At 39.9% G+C, this 18635-nt stretch overlaps 1 protein-coding gene across 3 annotated transcripts in view; it reads left to right on the top strand.

The window, feature by feature from the left end:
• Positions 1–107: 107 nt before the first annotated feature.
• Positions 108–18635, top strand: part of luzp1 (leucine zipper protein 1) — a 108968-nt gene continuing 90440 nt past the window's right edge. For 2 of the 3 annotated variants that reach the window (XM_061968214.2, XM_061968213.2), the window contains exon 1: positions 108–250. The gene's annotated coding sequence lies outside the window, so the exon portion shown is untranslated. The remainder of the gene's footprint in view (positions 251–18635) is intronic. The other variant, XM_061968215.2, reaches the window with a different exon arrangement.

An 18635-nucleotide genomic window follows, 5' to 3' on the forward strand; every position in this document is an offset into this window, starting at 1 on the left:
TTGAGGACGCGGTGGAATGTGATGGTTTGATGCCGAATCGACTCTGGAAGGGGATATCCGAGAGACAGAGACTGATTTAGGGTGAAAAGGTGTAAACTCTCCCAGCTGCACGGCTTCCGAGAACGGGATGAACTTGTCTTCACCTCCCCGGCAGCAGTGAGGACAACCGGCCCGCGTTCGCTACACTCAAGCTTGGGGTACTCTTTTTGTGGATTACCCTCTCCCCCTCTTCTTCGGATACATTTTGAAGGTATGGTGTCATTTTAACCGACTTGTCTACGTGTATGTAGCCGGACATGAGCCGGGGAGTCGCAAGTGTTCAACTGCGGCAAGTTTTCGCCCCAACCCTCCTCCTTCCCCTACTTCCTGCTCGCTTTCAGCCAAAATGTACTCAAACTCAGGTGTTCGAATTAATTCGACAACCAGTGAATTCCACCGATACGGCAATTGTAAGTTTAACGCGTCTTCGCCGACACGTTTGTCACATTTTAGCCATTTTATGGCTAAAATGCTAACATTTTTACGACGTCAGGTCCCTCGGTGTGAGTTGCCGCAAACATACTAAACAGTGCTCGTATAGCTTAAAACGCCAACAACGTCACATTTACATTATTCTTCTTATAAATTAAATGTGTATGTTTTGTTTTTTTCAATTAAGGAAGTCAAAATAAATGTCGTTAACGTGCAATTTTGAGATAGCGACTGAAGACTTTGTACCCGGACAAAGTGTTTGTTTGGGCTTCCGCCCATTGACAAAGCCACAGAAAACAATCCTAAAACTGCTTTATTTTGCTCTTGTTTTTGTCTAGAAAGTTCTGGGTTAATTGTAAAAATCACAACACAGTAGGAAGTAGGGGCCATCATGTCCCACCGCCAGGAGGTAGATTTGAGAAACATTATTTTTGCTTTAGTTTCGTTTCTAGATGTAGGTAGATTCGATGGCGATTAATCGGACAGTCCTAGTTATCAATCGTGTTTTTTTTTATTGTTTTGATTCAAAACGGCCATCATCATTAATACAGTATATCACTAGAACCTAAATTTGGCTAAAACAAAACATGTCAGAAAGCAAATCATTTGACGTTGACCATAATGGGGATCATTTTAGTGACATCTATCCTCAAACCGTTTCAGCTGGAGTTCCAACTTTGTTGTACAGTGTTACCTCTACGATTTAGAGAAATCTATCTAGGACAGTGTTTTTCAACCTTTTTTGAGCCGAGGCGCATTTTTTCATTGAAAAAAATCCAGAGGCACACCACCAGCAGAAATCATTAAGAAATTAAACTCAGTCGACAATAACAAGTCGTTGTCACAATTGTTGGATATTAATTTAAACCATAACCAACCATGCATCACTATAGCTCTTGTCTCAAAAGTAGGTCTACTGTCACGACCTGTCACATCACGCCCTGACTTATTTTGAGTTTTTTGGTTGTGCTCCCGTGCATAGTGTTTTATTTCTTGTCTTGCGCTCCTATTTTGGTGGCTTTTCCTGTTTTTTGGTATTTTCCTGTTGTGGTTTCATGTCTTCTTTTGAGCGCTATTCCCCGCACCTGCTTTGTTTTAGCAATCAGGAATATTTAAGTTGTTGCTATCTTTTTTTTGTGTGGACATTGTTGATTGTCATGTCATGTACGGATGTACTTTGTGGACGCCGTCTCTGCTCCACACCCTTTAAGTCTTTGCTGTCGTCCAGCATTCTATTTTTCGTTCTGCATAGCCATCCCTAAGCTTTAATGCCTTTTCTTAGGGGCACTCACCTTTTGTCTATTTTTGGTTTAAGCATTTGATACCTTTTTACCTTCACCCTGCCTCCCGCTGTCGTCTGCATATTGTGATCATGACAAACCATCATCGTCTCATACGACGTGTTCCCGACATCTACAAAGCAATTAGCTACCAGCTTCCACCCTCTTATCGGCGGTCACTCGAACGAGTATGACAATCCTCCTGGTGGGGGTGTATCCCTGTATGGAGGATGCCTGTGCGTGACTTTGTTTCGCCACACGATCCTTGACAGAATCGGGTCAGGATCCAGTGTCATGGAGTCCAAGACGACTGGGGATCCTTTTCTGCTGCAGCCTTCTTCCGCCATCGCAGCCGTTGTGGTAGTTCTTAAATCTACCGTCTTCCGCCTGCTCCGCCGTTGAGGTCTTCACCGTATCCCTGGCTAGGGGGCAGTCAGGTACTAGGCCTTTGCCCAGGGCCACCTGGGGTAACAGTAGTAAAGGGGTTAACCTCCTAGTGCCTCAAGACCCCATAGAGGAGCCTCCACTGCCGGATGCACTTTAACGTCATGCCCAGGACACCACTTACTAATTTTGAGGAGAATAACATGGTTACTCTGCCGAGCTCTAGATAGCACTGACACTCAACAACGGCACATTATTTGCGGATTATAATTACTGGTTTGTAAAAAATATTTTTAAACCAAATAGGTGAAACTACGTAATCTCCCACGGCACACCGGACTGTATCTCACAGGTTGAAAAACATTGATCTAGGATGCTTAGTTCAACGTCCAATTTGTTTGGATTGGCAAACCGTTTTTCCCAATTGGACACTATAGAAACAGAACTTTAGGGTGTTTGCTAGTCACTATTGTTTCCATGCACTAAATTAGTCTGATTTCTCAAATAGTTCGGTTTTCTGTATTTTCACACTATGCGAAGTCCCTGTGTCCATGCACTCTCTCTAACGCAACTATTGGTTATACGCCATGTGCCTCCTGTACACTGAGGGGCTTACTTCTTTGTAGCGCAGATAAATGTATTGCTTTTCCGGTAACCTATGACATTACACCAAAACGAGATATCTTTACCGCTAAAACCCGGTTCTTGTTGTGCTTTATATCCGCTATAATATTGGCACAGATGACAAATTTTACGTCTCTAATGGCTATGGTGATGTAAATAGTAGTCTGCATCAAGAGATTATCTTATATTTCACTACGAACATGACACTACTACCAAGAAGGTCTCAGAGTTGCTGGATCGAAGGACACGGATCCGAAGCAAAGACTGGTGGGAGAGACTGAGAGAGTTGTTTTGAATGAATTTTTGGACAAAGAATGGACAGAAAACTTTGGAATAGAAAAAAACTATTCATTCCCGCTTCTAAGGTTGCAATACTTCTAACTTGCTATTTGTTGTGTATAAGCTTGCCAGTTGTGTGAAATATAGAGTTAATGCTAACCAGTTTGGAGTGCACAAATGCAGCGTGAAAAAGTTTTGTGTACGCTTTTTTTCTTTGCCTTGTAATCGTTCTGCTTGGTTATCTTATGTCTCCCTCGTTGGAAGTCCGAATGAAGCCGCGGTATCATACATTTCCTTTGTTACCTTTTTAAATAAAAAAATTTTTCTCTGATCAATGCAATGCACTTCAAAATGCTACGTTCTTTTAATTTGTGAAGCAAATAAACAGTCTCCTCTGTATTCCAATTGTTGCCTTTGTTTTTATCGAACGGGATCTGTTTCCAGTATATAACCCGCGCGTTGAGAGCCACTTGAGAAATTTAGTTTGCAATTGCATAATCCAGGTGTGTTAGTCCGACTTTTCAAAAACCAAACACGATCAAATTAAGATCTTTTCATGGGTTGTAGGATGCTTATTTAGAGCCAAACTATTTGAGAAATCGTACTAATTTAGTGCATGGACACGTACTGAGTGACGGTCAGATGAAGCCTCATGAGGCATTGAACCACTTGAGCCAAAGTTTCAATGTATGCTTCGGCACAAGACCTGCTGGCCAAATGTGTGAATACAAACAGCTGTTTCTTAACCACATAATGTGTGATGCATTGAATTGTTGACAATGAATGATTCACAATAAATATTTGACTGAATAGTTTTGCGAGTTAAATTAACCAACTATAAAAAAATGTTTTATGTGTTTATATATGTATTGTATATGTAATTGTGTGTTTGTATTTTGCCAACATGGTAGAATCATATGATATGGCAGGTTGTATAATTTTTTTTCGTCACCTTGAGGAAATGGCATAAAGAGGAAGATGACAATATAATGTAACTTGGACAACGTACAAAACAGAGGATATTTAGTTTATTTTTATATTTGGTTTTAAGCAATTCTTTTTTTTCTTGACAAAACCTCTCCATCATCCAGCTATTGATTTCTGGTGGCTGGTTAAAGAAGAATAAATACCGAATGCGTTACTTTATCAAACGTAATGTTTATAGTGATAAATACATCCGAGAACTGGCGTTGCAGAGAATCGAACCCAAGTCATGTGGCATAAAAGGTGTATGCCCGAACTATTACGCTACCAAAGGATTAATGTAAGTTAGCTCTTTAATACTCCTAAAAAAACAGTAACCAGTTTGTATTAAGTTTGCTGTCATTGTTTGATTCCATTGGCATTTAAAAACTAGTATTATTCTCTATCCAGATTCCGAACTGACTACAACTCTCAAAAGCCCAGATTTTCAATGGAGTTTGGGCAGTTTATGAGTTGTCGAATCTCCCGGCAAAATCTGAACAGGCAGGCAGCGAGGCTCCACACGTGATCATTTCTGACTCCTATCCTACATGAATCAAGCCTCGATAAACGCTTTACGGTAACGCTCCCTCCATTACTTGACACACGCCTGGAAGCCTCGGCACATTTCGTCCCATAGCTAGTGTTCACCATAAAATTTGGTACACACCTTTTAAGGAACTAACAATACATGTTTACAAAATTATAGCAAGATTGATTGAAAAACATGGCTACAACAAGTAAAATGTCTTTGCAGGGGCACGGGTGCAATTACTTGAATGTACGTCCAATGTTTATAGTACTATGTCTATGGATACATTATTTTTGCTTTAGTTTTGTTTCTAGATCACCTAATAACAGCAAAAGTATAGGCATTGATCTATGATCAAGAACATACTGTATAAGACAGTAGGGAAAATGTTGCTTTATAAAGCAAAGAACCAATGATTCAACACAAAGGCGGGAATCTGCCTTCACTAGCTGGTTTGTGATAGCGATGAAGGATGAAGCGGTCACAGATGGGTCTAAAATAAAGAATTATGTACATTTTGTGGTATTGATCGTTTTAATCCCATCTTGAAGTAACAGAGACAAAATTGGGTGCAGTGCTCCTCTGGAACCATTAGCGGTGCCATCAGAAAGATCAGAAATACTTTAATAATCCCAGAGGGGAAATTAAGATTTTCAGCACAATCCCATTCAAGATCAGACAAACATTACAGGGAGACAGAACAGGATCGCTGACGGGTCTGCCAACTTCCGGCACCCCTTACAAAAAAGGTGAGAAACAGGTAAAGGCTGGGGAGGGTGAGAGAAAAAAATTCAGTCTAAGCCTGGGCCCCTGGAGAGGTGGTCCAGACTGAGGACAAGGAAAAAAACCTCATAGCCATAGCCCACAAACATGTGTGTAAGAGGTAAACATCAAAGAACTCAAAGGACATTAAAGATGTTAAAAGAGCAGAGCTGATGCAATCAGCCACTTCTACACACAGCCACAAAAGTAAAACAACAACAACAACAACAACAAAAAAGAAAACATATACACTGTGGTGGCCTCTGCGGTGTTCCACGCCATTGTCTGCTGAGGTGGGGGGAGCATGGCCAGAGACAGGAGCAGACCCAACAAAGCAACCAAGATGATTTTTTCGGCCACATCTTATAAGGCACTGGCATCCAAACAGGAGTTCAGAACAAGCACATAGGAGAAGTCAGTAGGGAAAGGTTTACCTTTTAAAGGGACAGAAACAAGATTCGATACGAGACGGCCATCTGCCCCGGCGAGTTGTGTTACGAACAAAAGAATGCGCTGCTCAGGGATGGGCCAATAACTAAAAATGTAGTTGATCAATCATGTCGTGATGCAATTGAGGCAAAATGAAGGACACTTCTTGGCTGCCAACAGAAAACGCGCTGTTTATTTCGTCTTAACTGAGAGAACACAATGCAACATCAGCTGTGTGAATTTTGGTAGCTTTATTTATTTATATATATATATATATATATATATATATATAGTAGATTGTCACGTTCAATAGATGGCAACAAGTTAACCTTGAGGACATGCCATTAATGATTGTGTAATCTTGAGAGAGGTCAGTATATCTATTAGATTTGAATAAGACTAGACTAGAACTAGGCTACAATGATATGCATTATGTCACTAGTCATTGGGTCTATGTCACTATTTCTGTTTAGCACTAAAGTCTATTTAAAACGGGCCATCGTGTTAAGTGACTATAAATGCAAAACAATCAATAGTAATCGGGTTGCAGCCCCTACAGGGACCATTGCAAGTCTGCTGGCTGTGTTATGTATGCACACACACACGCACGCGCACACACTCACACCATACGTAGCGCTAAAATAGGGCCTGCATTGACCCAAGGTGGCAAAAGGCTAAATAGTACAGTGTGCTACCTTAACATAACATCATTAGGTGTGTGTGCGTGCGTAATTGTCTTGGTAGAATAATAATCTGCCAGGTGGGGCTCATAAAATACGCAGCACAGGGAGGCACGAAGGAGGTGGGGAACCTGCCTTGACCTGTTCCCAACATGAAGGAGTGGGGGGGATCATTGATAACTTGCTGCTAAGGCGGCTGTAGCTCACACCTGCTGAGCTACGAAGCTTTGAAGCCTCTCCCCACCACACCAAATTCTGCACTTGAGTGTTGATGTATTTTCAGTTCTGCGTGTGGGAAAGGGTTTCAAGTTGCATGCCGGAATGGGTTATTACATGTAGAGTTGGCAGTTTTAGAATTTGAAGAAGAAAACAGGAAAATCAGTTGAAACTGGTAGCAAAAGAGCTGTTCATAATTTTAAAAGCCTGCTTCATCCACATGATATACATATGGACATATAATATAAAAGAGCAAAGATATGGTATTTTTGGCTTAGGTATGTAATGTTATGAACATTTCATATCACAATTATCATGGTTGTCATTATCGCGGTATTGTTAAATGTGCTTAAAAAGTACTTTTGGCCACGTTTAAAAAAAAAAAAAAAATAGACACTGTTAGAAAACCCAATATTTTGCATGTTTATGCTTATGCTTCAACGATAGTGTTTTATTCTTAGTATTTTATGTGTTTTAAAGTAAAGTTAATGTACCAATGATTGTCACACACACACTAGGTGTGGTGAAATGTGTCCTCTGCATTTGACCCATCCCCTTGTTCACCCCCTGGGAGGTGAGGGGAGCAGTGGGCAGCAGCGGTGGCCGCGCCCGGCAATCATTTTTGGTGATTTAACCCCCAATTCCAACCCTTGATGCTGAGTGCCAAGCAGGGAGGTAATGGGTCCCATTTTTATAGTCTTTGGTATGACTCGGCCGGGGTTTAAACTCACAACCTACCAATCTCAGGGCGGACACTCTAACCACTAGGCCACTGAGTAAGTCTGGGCTTCTCTGCTTAGGCTGCTGCCCCGCGACCCAACTTCGATTAGGTGGAAGAAGATGGATGGATAGATGGTTGAAAAATATGGCTAAAGCAAGCAAAACTTCTTTGCAGGGACACGGGCGCAATTAATTGATCGTACGTCCAACATTTAAAGTACTATGTCTTCCCAAGCATTTTGACCACAATTCAACATGTCCGTAGACTTCACAAGCACATTTCCCCCCGCAGTTTTTGGTTCAATTCTGAATGGTAAAACTTTAGATGTTCCGTTATACTTGCACTGGCTGTCATTAATTGCAAATAGATGCCTGTAAATGACCATGTTCTTTTGTGGTTTGACTATGAAGACAAAAATATTGGATCATGTCCTTGTTCAGGAGTTGTCACTTTCCAAACAAAGTAATAATTATAGCCTTCTCTTATTTGACAGCCTAAACGGCTCGCATGATTGGTTTTCCATTCAACCAGCAACTGCCCCGGTGAAACTAGCATGTGCCGCTATGAATGAAACCAAAAACTAATCATTACTGGTGTCCAATAAGGGTAATTATCAGCCTAGGCCCTGAACTTGAGGGATTATAGAGTGCCTAAATGACTGCTCCTGGGGATTAAAAACAAAGTATTGAGGCTTTCTGCTTGGGAGAATCAAACCGCCGAGAATGTCCGACTTGGCTTGTCAGCGTTAGCGCTCCCCGCCAGTCCGCACATCAAGGTTTATTAACAGAGCCCCTGCTGTTAGTGTAGCACCGTCACGTTAGTGTGGAATTACAGCTGACGTCAAGTGTTGCAAGTGCGCTAAAACACCCTGCAAAAATAGTTTTTTTTTGCCATGGCTGGAAACCTAACCGGAAATTATTATGTGCAGACTACTAATGTCAACCAATAAAACAAGCCAAAAGTGTCACAGTAAGGGGTTTGTTCTCGAATAAATGTGCAAAGGTCAGCATATTTTTGGAGCGCATGGGCGCGACATGAAGCACAACCCAGACATTAAAAGCAATGGATAGTGCACGAAGAATTAAGACGGAATAGTGTTGATTATTTTTAGTGGTGGACACACTTTTTAAGACTTACTAACCCTTCTCACCCAGGAATAGAGCTCCACTGTATACAGTGAGCGGTCTTTGATGCGTTACAGAAAAGAGCTTCTTCTTGAAATAGCACCTATGAATCATAGGCTCTCAGAGGCTCATATTAAAGCCCACATACAGCCCGCGACTCTGTGTCCTTTTACGAGTGTGTGTTTTGCGATAATGCCATAATAGGCTCAGTATCCGGGATGGAGACCACTGTTGACAAACGCAGGACAGCAGAGTTGCTGTCCATTATCAGACATGTAGGGCCATAGGATAATTTTTAAGTGCAGATTATCACTATTTCTTTTGCAGATCTAATATCAAACAGTTTTTCAACAATTAAGAAAAAAATCTTAAGGCCAAAGTCTAGCGTTGCTGCTGGAATTTAGACAGTTTTCAAAATATGCTTTTAGTTAGCCCTACTGGAAACACGCTGTTTAATATGTCAGTAGTTTTAATGCTAACAAATTATATTTCTCGGCAGAGTGTATGGCTCCAAAATGCGCTTTATTCACTTTTTACATATCTTCTGTAAGTTGTCAAAAGTAATATAGTTTAGGTGCTATATATCATACAATAATGTAACATTAACAGGTGGCGCGCCACCACTGCATTTTTATTACCGCTACCCCTTGAAAGTAAGGGCTTTAATTAGTTTTCAAGTTTAAAAAAAAAAGGTATATATACTGGATGCCCCAGAAGAAATCACACAAAGTCTGACGCTATTTTTAACTTTTATTACCAATCCTATGTTAACAAACATTGGCACAATTCTAACATGTTTTATCTCCCATGAAAACACTTTTGTCTCAGTTAGTCTTCGCTTCCCCGGACACAAAACATTACTTCCAGCAACGCCAATCACCTTTCAGGCACAGACGGTGTGTTTGTAAACATGGGAAAAACTGACATCAAATCCAAACCACACGAACATAAAACATTAACATTAGCTGGTCATTACAGGATAGAGACTTTGAACAGTTTAAACTGTTTTTAACTTTTATCTTAAAAATTGCTCTAAAATAATTTTAATTTTTTTATCTGATATATATATATATATATATATATATATATATATATATATATGTATACATATATATAAAACCTCTGTTTTAAATGTTTTAGTCTGTCCTTTGCCTGTACTTTTCATATGTTTACTTGTTTGTGGTGTACAGCTCTTTTGTTTTTCAACTGTGGTTGTTTTTAAAGCGCTTTACAAATAAAGTTGGTATGGTGTGGTAGACTTCTATTTATCCCACAATGGGGAAATTACGTTGTTGCAGTGGAGGTTTTTACATACAGTAAGAGAAGTAAAGCGTAATGGAAAAATTTAAAAATAGTAATAAATACTACATATTGCTCACTAATATGTATAGAAAAAAGATAAAATACTAAAAAAAACGCTAACATCCGCATTGCATACCACGAAAAAAAAAAAACATCACAGTAATCACATAAGTGCGTTGTAAAGTCTTATGGCTGTGGGTAGAAAGGACCTGCGGTAGCGCTCCTTCTTGCACTGTGGATGTAACAGTCTAATGCTGAAGGAGCTACCCAGGGCCTCCACAGTGTTGTGCATGTGGTGAGAGGGATTTGACCTTATGGATGTTAACTTGGTCAGCATTTTTCTTTCAGTATGAATTGATATATACATGACCTATTATTTGCGCATGACTGACAAGTGAAGTACCGAAAACTTGACCACCACAAAAGACTTTCACCGAAAACTGCGCTACCGAAACTAGATCTAAACAAAACGCACGCCGTTGTCTAGAGTGTTGTCAGAATGTCTGCGATATGGATGTGACTTATATATATTGCAGATATATTTGCGCGAACAGCCATCTACAAAATGTGCAAATATTAGGAGGACAGTGGCAGCTTTTAAACAGAGAAAGTCCAACTAGAGGGACATCGAGGGACATAAGTAGAGTCTCTAAACACGAGTACATTCTATAACTAGAGTTTATGCAATTCCAGTAAGAATTGTGTGTGAATGCCCCAATCATTGCTTAAGCTAAATTTAAAAACTGAATGAATGCAGAATTAATGTAGAAAAAAGTTTGAATAAACGGTAGGAATGGTTTGAAAATTGAATAGCTGAAGCTCAACTGAAATGCTAGTGGAATATAAAATGAATGGGAGAAGCGGTTTAACTGTGAAATGGTTTGAATCTTAAATATCGGAAACTGTACTGAAACATACCGTATTTTCCGCACCATAAGGCGCCCTGGGTTATAAGCCGCGCCTTCAATGAACGGCATATTTCAAAACTTTGTCCACCTATAAGCCGCCCCGTGTTGTAAGCCGCATCTAACTGCGCTAAAGGAATGTCAAAAAAACAGTCAGATAGGTCAGTCAATCTTTAATAATATATTAAAAACCAGCGTTCTAACAACTCTGTTCACTCCCAAAATGTACGCAAATGTGCAATCACAAACATACGTATATCAACATGGACAGAGCTGCGTGAAAAAAGCCACCCGGCCTCTTCGCGTAAACTTAAACTTACCTTAACCACTCGCTCATCTTTTCTTCATCCATCCCTTCGAGTTAGCTTTTATGATGACGCCGGCTGGAAAGGTCTCTTTTGGCAAGGTCTTCCTTTTGAATATCACCATGGGTGGAAGTTTCTGGCCATTAGCATGGCAAGCTAGAACCACAGTGAAGGATGACTTCTCATTCCCTGTGGTGCGAATATTCACCGTACGTGCTCCCGTTGTATCCACAGTGCGGTTCACAGGAATATCAGTTGCTGTGAAATAGTAATCCGTGTGCGGATGGAGAGATTGCGTCTTTTCATGAACCGGATACCTGTCGCTTAGTAGGAGCCATTTTGTGGTCTTTACAGATGTAAACACACAAAGGAAATGAAACGTACGGTGATATCCGCGCGCTTTTTCTTCTTCTACGCGGGCGGGTGGTTGCTTACAGTAGAAGAAGAAGCGCTTCCTGTTCTATGGGGGCGGGTGCTTACGTAGAAGAAGAAGCGCTTCCTGTTCTACCGGGTAAAAAGATGGCGGCTGTTTACCGAAGTTGCGAGACCGAAACTTTATGAAAATGAATCTTAATATTTATCCATATATAAAGCGCACCGGGTTATAAGGCGCACTGTCAGCTTTTGAGAAAATTTGTGGTTTTTAGGTGCGCCTTATAGTGCGGAAAATACGGTGCTATGAATATAGAAATTATGAACGCATGTCGTAATAGCTCGAATTAAACTATTTGACTCAAAGATGTAAAATTGCCAAAAGATGATTCGTTTTTTTGCTCCCTGACGGGATTCGAACATACATTACTTGGGTGAAAGGCCTTTTATTGTGGGCTGCCAAAGGCACACCTGTGCAATAATCATGCTGTTGAATGAGCATTTTGATATGCCACAGCCGTGAGGTGGGATAGATTCTTTTGGCAAATAAGAAATGCTCACTAACACAGATTTAGACAGATTTGTGTACAATATTTGAGAGGAATAGGTATTTTGTGTGTGTGTATATATATATATATATCTATATATATATATATCAGGCACCCGGCATATTACCCGTCAGCGTTTCAATTCGGCTTGGTAATTTCAGTTTTCACACGCATTTTCTTCCTAAATACATATTCTAGTGAGGTTTTCATGAGATTTTACAAGGAAGTCAAGTGAAAAATCAAGAACAATTTTTACTTTTATAACTGCTTTCGCAGAAATGCACCTGATTAGTACCAATAGTACCAAATTAGTACCAAAAGGGAGAAACAGTGTACACTATGCACCAAATTTCCATAGGAAGAGTTTGCATCTAAGTCGTTCTTATGCAATAATGAATATTTCCCTCTGGTCTCTGACACGTTTTTAATTACCAAATAGAAATTTATGTGGGCTATTCATACAAGGGTTTGTCAAAAAGCATGTTTTTGACTTGCAGTTTATTACCAAATTTTTAATTTGTTGTTTTTACATATCAAGAGAACCACTTTTTTGATAAGGTAATATAATTGCTCTCTTATCCTGCACTACCATCAGCTGTTGCATCGAAATTTCGTTCTTATCTGTACTGTAAAGTTAAAATCTTAATGACAATAAAGGAAGTCTAAGTCTAATTGTTAGCTATGTTTAGACCTCATTATTTCTGTCGTCGTTGTATTTTTTTTAAAGAAAGCCCTACCCATAATGCGGCGTAGCATTATGACACATAGGTGCTCTGTTGTTTTGCTTCTAAGAGGTGCAGTCGATGTGTTTAGGCTTGTGCAAGCAACAGCGTCACATCTCTGTTATTCCTATTAATGAAACTTAAAACTCTGAATAATGAAAAATGCCCTGCATATTTTTGATCCCTGTCTCCTTTCTCTTTGACATCTTCTCTCTTTCTTCTCAAAAACATCCTACCACCCTGCCAGCTTTCTTTATCAGCCATAGAGCAGTGACACTCTTTGTGATTTCAGCTTGGAGTTCAAACTACTTGAACTTTTTATGAGCAAGCGTGAGCCAGGGCCTTTTTGTGAAAGATGCGGTTCCCAGCCGTGTACGTCTGTCATCAGGCACTAGAACTTGAGAGTGTAAGTCACTCTCATTAAACGTACACAGTCACACACACGCACAAAACTAATTTCACCAAAATATGTGCTCTCACCGTTGAAGAATTCTATGTTGAGGGTAGAATGGCCTTGTGTTTACACAACATCTCCTGCGTGTGTGATGGTGAATGAATCCCCCTCTCGTTAGTTCGTTAGTCTGCCAAAGCGTGCCAAAAAACCTCAGCTCATTACGGGCGGTGCTGGTGGGCCCTCGATCTCCGGGTGACGTGGTGGCTGTGGGGAGGCCTTGTCATTGCTTGTCCTGTATTGGACCGAATTTAGATCTGTTGTGATGAAAAGTCCTAAAGAAATAATATCATGTCACTTCTATCTTGGAGGTGGAATGTTTTAATCAGATGGTTATAAAAAAGGATGTTTATGGATTAGGGCTCTGCGATTATATTATTGTGATCGACAATTAATAGAGATCGGATGTTATGAAAAAATTTATCGTGATCATATTTTTTTGCCATATCGCCCAGCCCTACTGTGGGTGTTTTGATTAATGCATTGTAGGGCTGGGCAATATGGCTAAAAATTGTATCACAAAATACTTTAGGTGTTTTATATCAGTCGATATCGATAATTAATAGGGATGTAATGATATAAAAATCCCACAGTATGATATCATCACTGTATTAAAGGGGAACATTATCACAATTTCAGAAGGGTTAAAACCATTAAAAATCAGTTCCCAGTGGCTTATTTTATTTTTCAAAGTTTTTTTCAAAATTTTACCCATCACGCAATATCCCTAAAAAAAGCTTCAAAGTGCCTGATTTTAACCATCGTTATATACACCCGTCCATTTTCCTGTGACGTCACACAGTGATGCCAATACAAACAAACATGGCGGATAGAACAGCAAGGTATAGCGGATTCAGACTCGGATTTCAGCGGCTTAAGCGATTCAACAGATTACGCATGTATTGAAACGGATGGTTGTAGTGTGGAGGCAGGTAGCGAAAACGAAATTGAAGAAGAAACTGAAGCTATTGAGCCATATCGGTTTGAACCGTATGCAAGCGAAACCGACGAAAACGACACGACAGCCAGCGACACGGGAGAAAGCGAAGACGAATTTGGCGATCGCCTTCTAACCAACGATTGGTATGTGTTTGTTTGGCATTAAAGGAAACTAACAACTATGAACTAGGTTTGCAGCATCCATCCATCCATTTTCTACCGCTTATTCCCTTTTGGGGTCGCGGGGGGCGCTGGAGCCTATCTCAGCTACAATCGGGCGGAAGGCGGGGTACACCCTGGACAAGTCGCACCTCATCACAGCATATGAAATACATTTGGCAACAACATGCACTTTGAGAGTGCAGACAGCCCATTTCAGGCGCGCTAAGAACATATATTTTTCCACGATTTCAGCACTCAGGTTAACCATACCTAAATAGACACAAAATACTGCATTACACAAGACTACCCAAATGTACTCGAATGATTGAAAAAAATAAATGTTTTTAAGCAAAATTATTGGTAAACACAGTTTATGTATAATAATTTACGTAAAACCGCGAGTAATGAATAAAGTTTTCATCAATTAATATATTCTGTAGACATGCCCTCATCCGCTCTCTTTTCCTGAAAGCTGATCTGTCCAGTTTTGGAGTTGATGTCAGCAGGCCAGGGAAGCTAGGGTCGATATTCTTCTCTTGATCATCTTCGGTGGCATAAGGGACGGTGTGAGCCAAGACATCCAGGGGGTTTAGCTCGCTCGTCTGCGGGAACAAACTGCCGCCATTGCTTGCCGTGCTACCGAGGTCCGTTGTCCCTGAATAGCTCACACACTCCGGCAGATTCAATGGGGGTCTGGCGGCAGATTTCTTTGACTTTATCGTTGGAAATGCATCTGCTTTGAGTGTCGCAGGATATCCACACATTCTTGCCATCTCTGTCGTAGCATAGCTTTCGTCGGTAAAGTGTGCGGAACAAACGACTGACCATTTCGTCGGCTTTCCCCACACCCTCGTATTTTGAACAAATTCCGTCCATTTTCTTGCCACTTTCGCATCTTTGGGCCACTGGTGCAACTTGAATCCGTCCCTTTTCGTGTTGTTACACCCTCCGACAACACACCGACGAAAGTGAGAAAATGGCGGATTGCTTCCCGTTGTGACGTCATCGCTCCGAGAGCGAATAATAGAAAGGCGTTTAATTCGCCAAAATTCACCCATTTAGAGTTCGGAAATCGGTTAAAAAAATATATGGTCTTTTTTCTGCAACATCAAGATATATATTGACGCTTACATAGGTCTGGTGATAATGTTCCCCTTTAAGGTCATGGTACTATATTATTGCAGTATTGTCAAAAAAAAAGATGACTTAGAAAAAATGCCTTTTATTATGGAAAATTAAGTTCCACTTATGTTAAGGATAAACACACCTACTTTTAAATAAACACAAACATAATGCTCAGATATTGTAATCCTATTTATTATTACCAAGAGGTATTTTGAAAGTGCAAAGAACAGTGAAGGAACAGTGTTTCAAGTAACAAGCAAATGTAAGAAACTTTCAGGTTTGTGTCTGTAAACTGACTTTGTAAACATGTTGTCATAAGGAGAACTTGATTGAAATGCCTCAAGAGATGATGTTTGGCCTGGCTTAAATCTTGGTTTTGCGTCAATAATCTTTTCCGGGTGATAAATATTCAAGTGACTTCTCATGTTGCTTGTAGTTGACTGCGGTCTGGCAATATCTTCAAACTGTATTTTGCATGTTCGTCACGTTTTCTCTTCTTTATTTCCGTTGACCGGGAGTCTAAAATGTGTCCAAATGTTCGATTTTAACATATTGGAGGATCCACTAGCTTGGGCTTTCCGCATTGTTTCCTGCCGTTTTTTACTGAGCTGCGCTGCGCATGGGGTTTTGGGAAATGTGGTTGGCTTCTCAGAGCGGCTCACTCAATAGTGCCAGAAAAAAACTACACTGGCGGCTGTATTCCCAGTTTTCGTTTACCATCACACATCACAGCATTAATGTGAGAATTTTAAAACTGCAATACCGTAGTATTTACAATACCTACTGTTGCATCCATAATAATTACTGAAATGTTTTTTGACCTACCCAAATAAGAACCAGGAGAAATACATTAAATATTAACATCTTTATTTATCTTCATCGAATTATATTCCACACTGCTATCAAAGTAGAAAAGAAAGAAAATGTCAACACAACCATGGAAAACACTCAGTCAATGTAAACAAAATTCTAAAATCACAATAAAAAACAATAACCTCAATGAATGTAAACAAGAAATGCCTAATAAATTGTAACAAAATAGTGCCAAGTGTGAAAATGTAAACATGGAGAAACCTTAGAATTTTTTTTTTGCAGGTTTAGTGCAAGGAAATTACAGCTGTGTAGCATTTAATTTAGTATGTTATTCTTATCTAAATATGGAAATTAATTTAGGTTATGCAGTAATTATTATTTAGAAATTATAGCTGAGATAGGCTCCGGCACCCCCCGCGACCCCAAAAGGGACAAGAGGTAGAAAATGGGTGGATGGATGGATGGATCAAATTACTATAATTTTAAAATAGCACATTTGTTATATTCCGTCATGTATTTTATTTATACAGTCCTGCATTTTAATTCCAACCTGTTGTTTCCATATACCCGAATAGGGAACCGACGAGGGTTGAAAAGAAAAGCAGTTAATGCGGCTACGGTCCGTTTTTGAAAATCCAAAAAAACGTCATACTGTCGAGGTGACTTTTCCCGTTTTATCGTCAATTTCTCTGCTTTCTGCAGCTACTACTACTTTCTCTTCTCACGCCACGCAAAGAATCAACCGCGAGACAACAAGATGGCGCAACCAAATGTCATAGTTTACCTTATAATTACTTTTTACTGTAACGTGATTGGCTGTTCGTGTCTCCCTCCCATTGCTTATTGATCACTTCTTGTTTTGGGAGGTTACTAGAGCACGAGAGCCTTTGTAACTTTATATATATTGAACGTTTTATAGAACTTATTTTTTATTGAGCTCGATTATGTGTCTATCGCGATATATATAATGATATCGTTTTATCAGCCCAGCTCTAGGTCTCAGGGCATTCAATCAATACCAACTGGACTGTTCAGTTTGTCTGAGAAAGCTTTGCCTCTGAGCAGGCTTCATCCAAAAACTATCAGTCCATTGTGATCAATTTAATGCCCTGAGAATGCTGCACATATTAATTTACCCTTTGGTCAGGTTATCAAAACAACGGGGCCCAAACTATTGATCCATGATGACCCTCTTTTGTGTATCAACGCATTACTCATGCCACAAATATGTTTGACACTGACACGTAGACTGCCCAATGACTGCAGGAACAGTGACTAAAAAGCCAACAAATGATGTCATAAAGGAAGGTGGGACTAAAACATGAGTCAAAGTGCAGCGGAAAAATGCTTGCCGAGTCATCCATCCATCCATTTTCTACCGCTTGTCCCTTTTGGGGTTACGGGGGGTGCTGGAGCCTATCTCAGCTGCATTCGGACGGAAGGCGGGGTACACCCTGGACAAGTCGCCACCTCATCACAGGGCCAACACAGATAGACAGACAACATTCACACTCACATTCAGGTTATTTAAAAATCCCGGCTGTTACCTCAATTAAATTTTTTTGTGGAATACAATGACCTGGATGATTGTTGAGAATCTACGCAATTCATACTCATGGTAAAACACATTTTTCTGGAGGATGTTTTGTGGAATTTTCTGCTTACCTCAGTTTACTCTCTTACTGTAGGAACTAAAGAAACATGAATTAATTTTACATGAATTCATTTTGCATTTTATGCTAATTAAATTGGCTAACTTTGACAACTATGGTTTTCTTTATATACCTCCAGCTGTTGGCCTTTCCCGTCTCCTGTGTGCCACTTTTAACATATTCCTTAATTTGTACCAAAAATTCACCCATATTTGACGAGGTGCAGCATCAGTTAAAAATATCTATCATAGATATTGTTGTATTTTAATAAAGCTCTAGGGTTTTCATTTAAACCTGTTTGTCACCAAAGCTTGCCGTAAATTCATTCATTCAGTGCGGATCGCAAGCTAATTACGACTCTGCGTTACAGAGCCTTGCCGCAAATATGCTGACTATTCTGAGTCATCAAGTTTAAGGAAAAAACATTTGAAGCTTTCGTTTGAAACTCAGAACTATTGTCACTCCGCCTCACAGATGCTGAGACAAGGGAAAAAAACATTGTTTTTGACTGGGTGAGTCTGTCTTATTATTACAGAGACTTTCCTTTTAACCTAAAAAGTCATTATTTTAGTCCAAAGCAAAGTGCCACATTGATTTTGTTTTTACCAGGGTGTCAATTCTTAAAAAGTTTGTGAGGAGTTCGGCATCAAACAAAAACATGTTGAATGATCTACAGATGTCAACAGTGGGCTTGGTTTCTACCTTCCTTTAGTTGTTTGGCACTTTTTAAAGCACATTACTGCCGTTTGTTAGACTGAAGTGGAACAGTGTCAACTAAAACTCAGCTTCAGTGCTGTGCTCAGCCTTTATTTTCATTTTACGCTAATTAAAACCAGGTCACGTTTGCAAACAACTCTGCAACTGCATACTCACT

Source organism: Nerophis lumbriciformis, linkage group LG08 (genome assembly GCF_033978685.3).
Source record: "Nerophis lumbriciformis linkage group LG08, RoL_Nlum_v2.1, whole genome shotgun sequence".
Classification (NCBI taxonomy): domain Eukaryota; kingdom Metazoa; phylum Chordata; class Actinopteri; order Syngnathiformes; family Syngnathidae; genus Nerophis; species Nerophis lumbriciformis.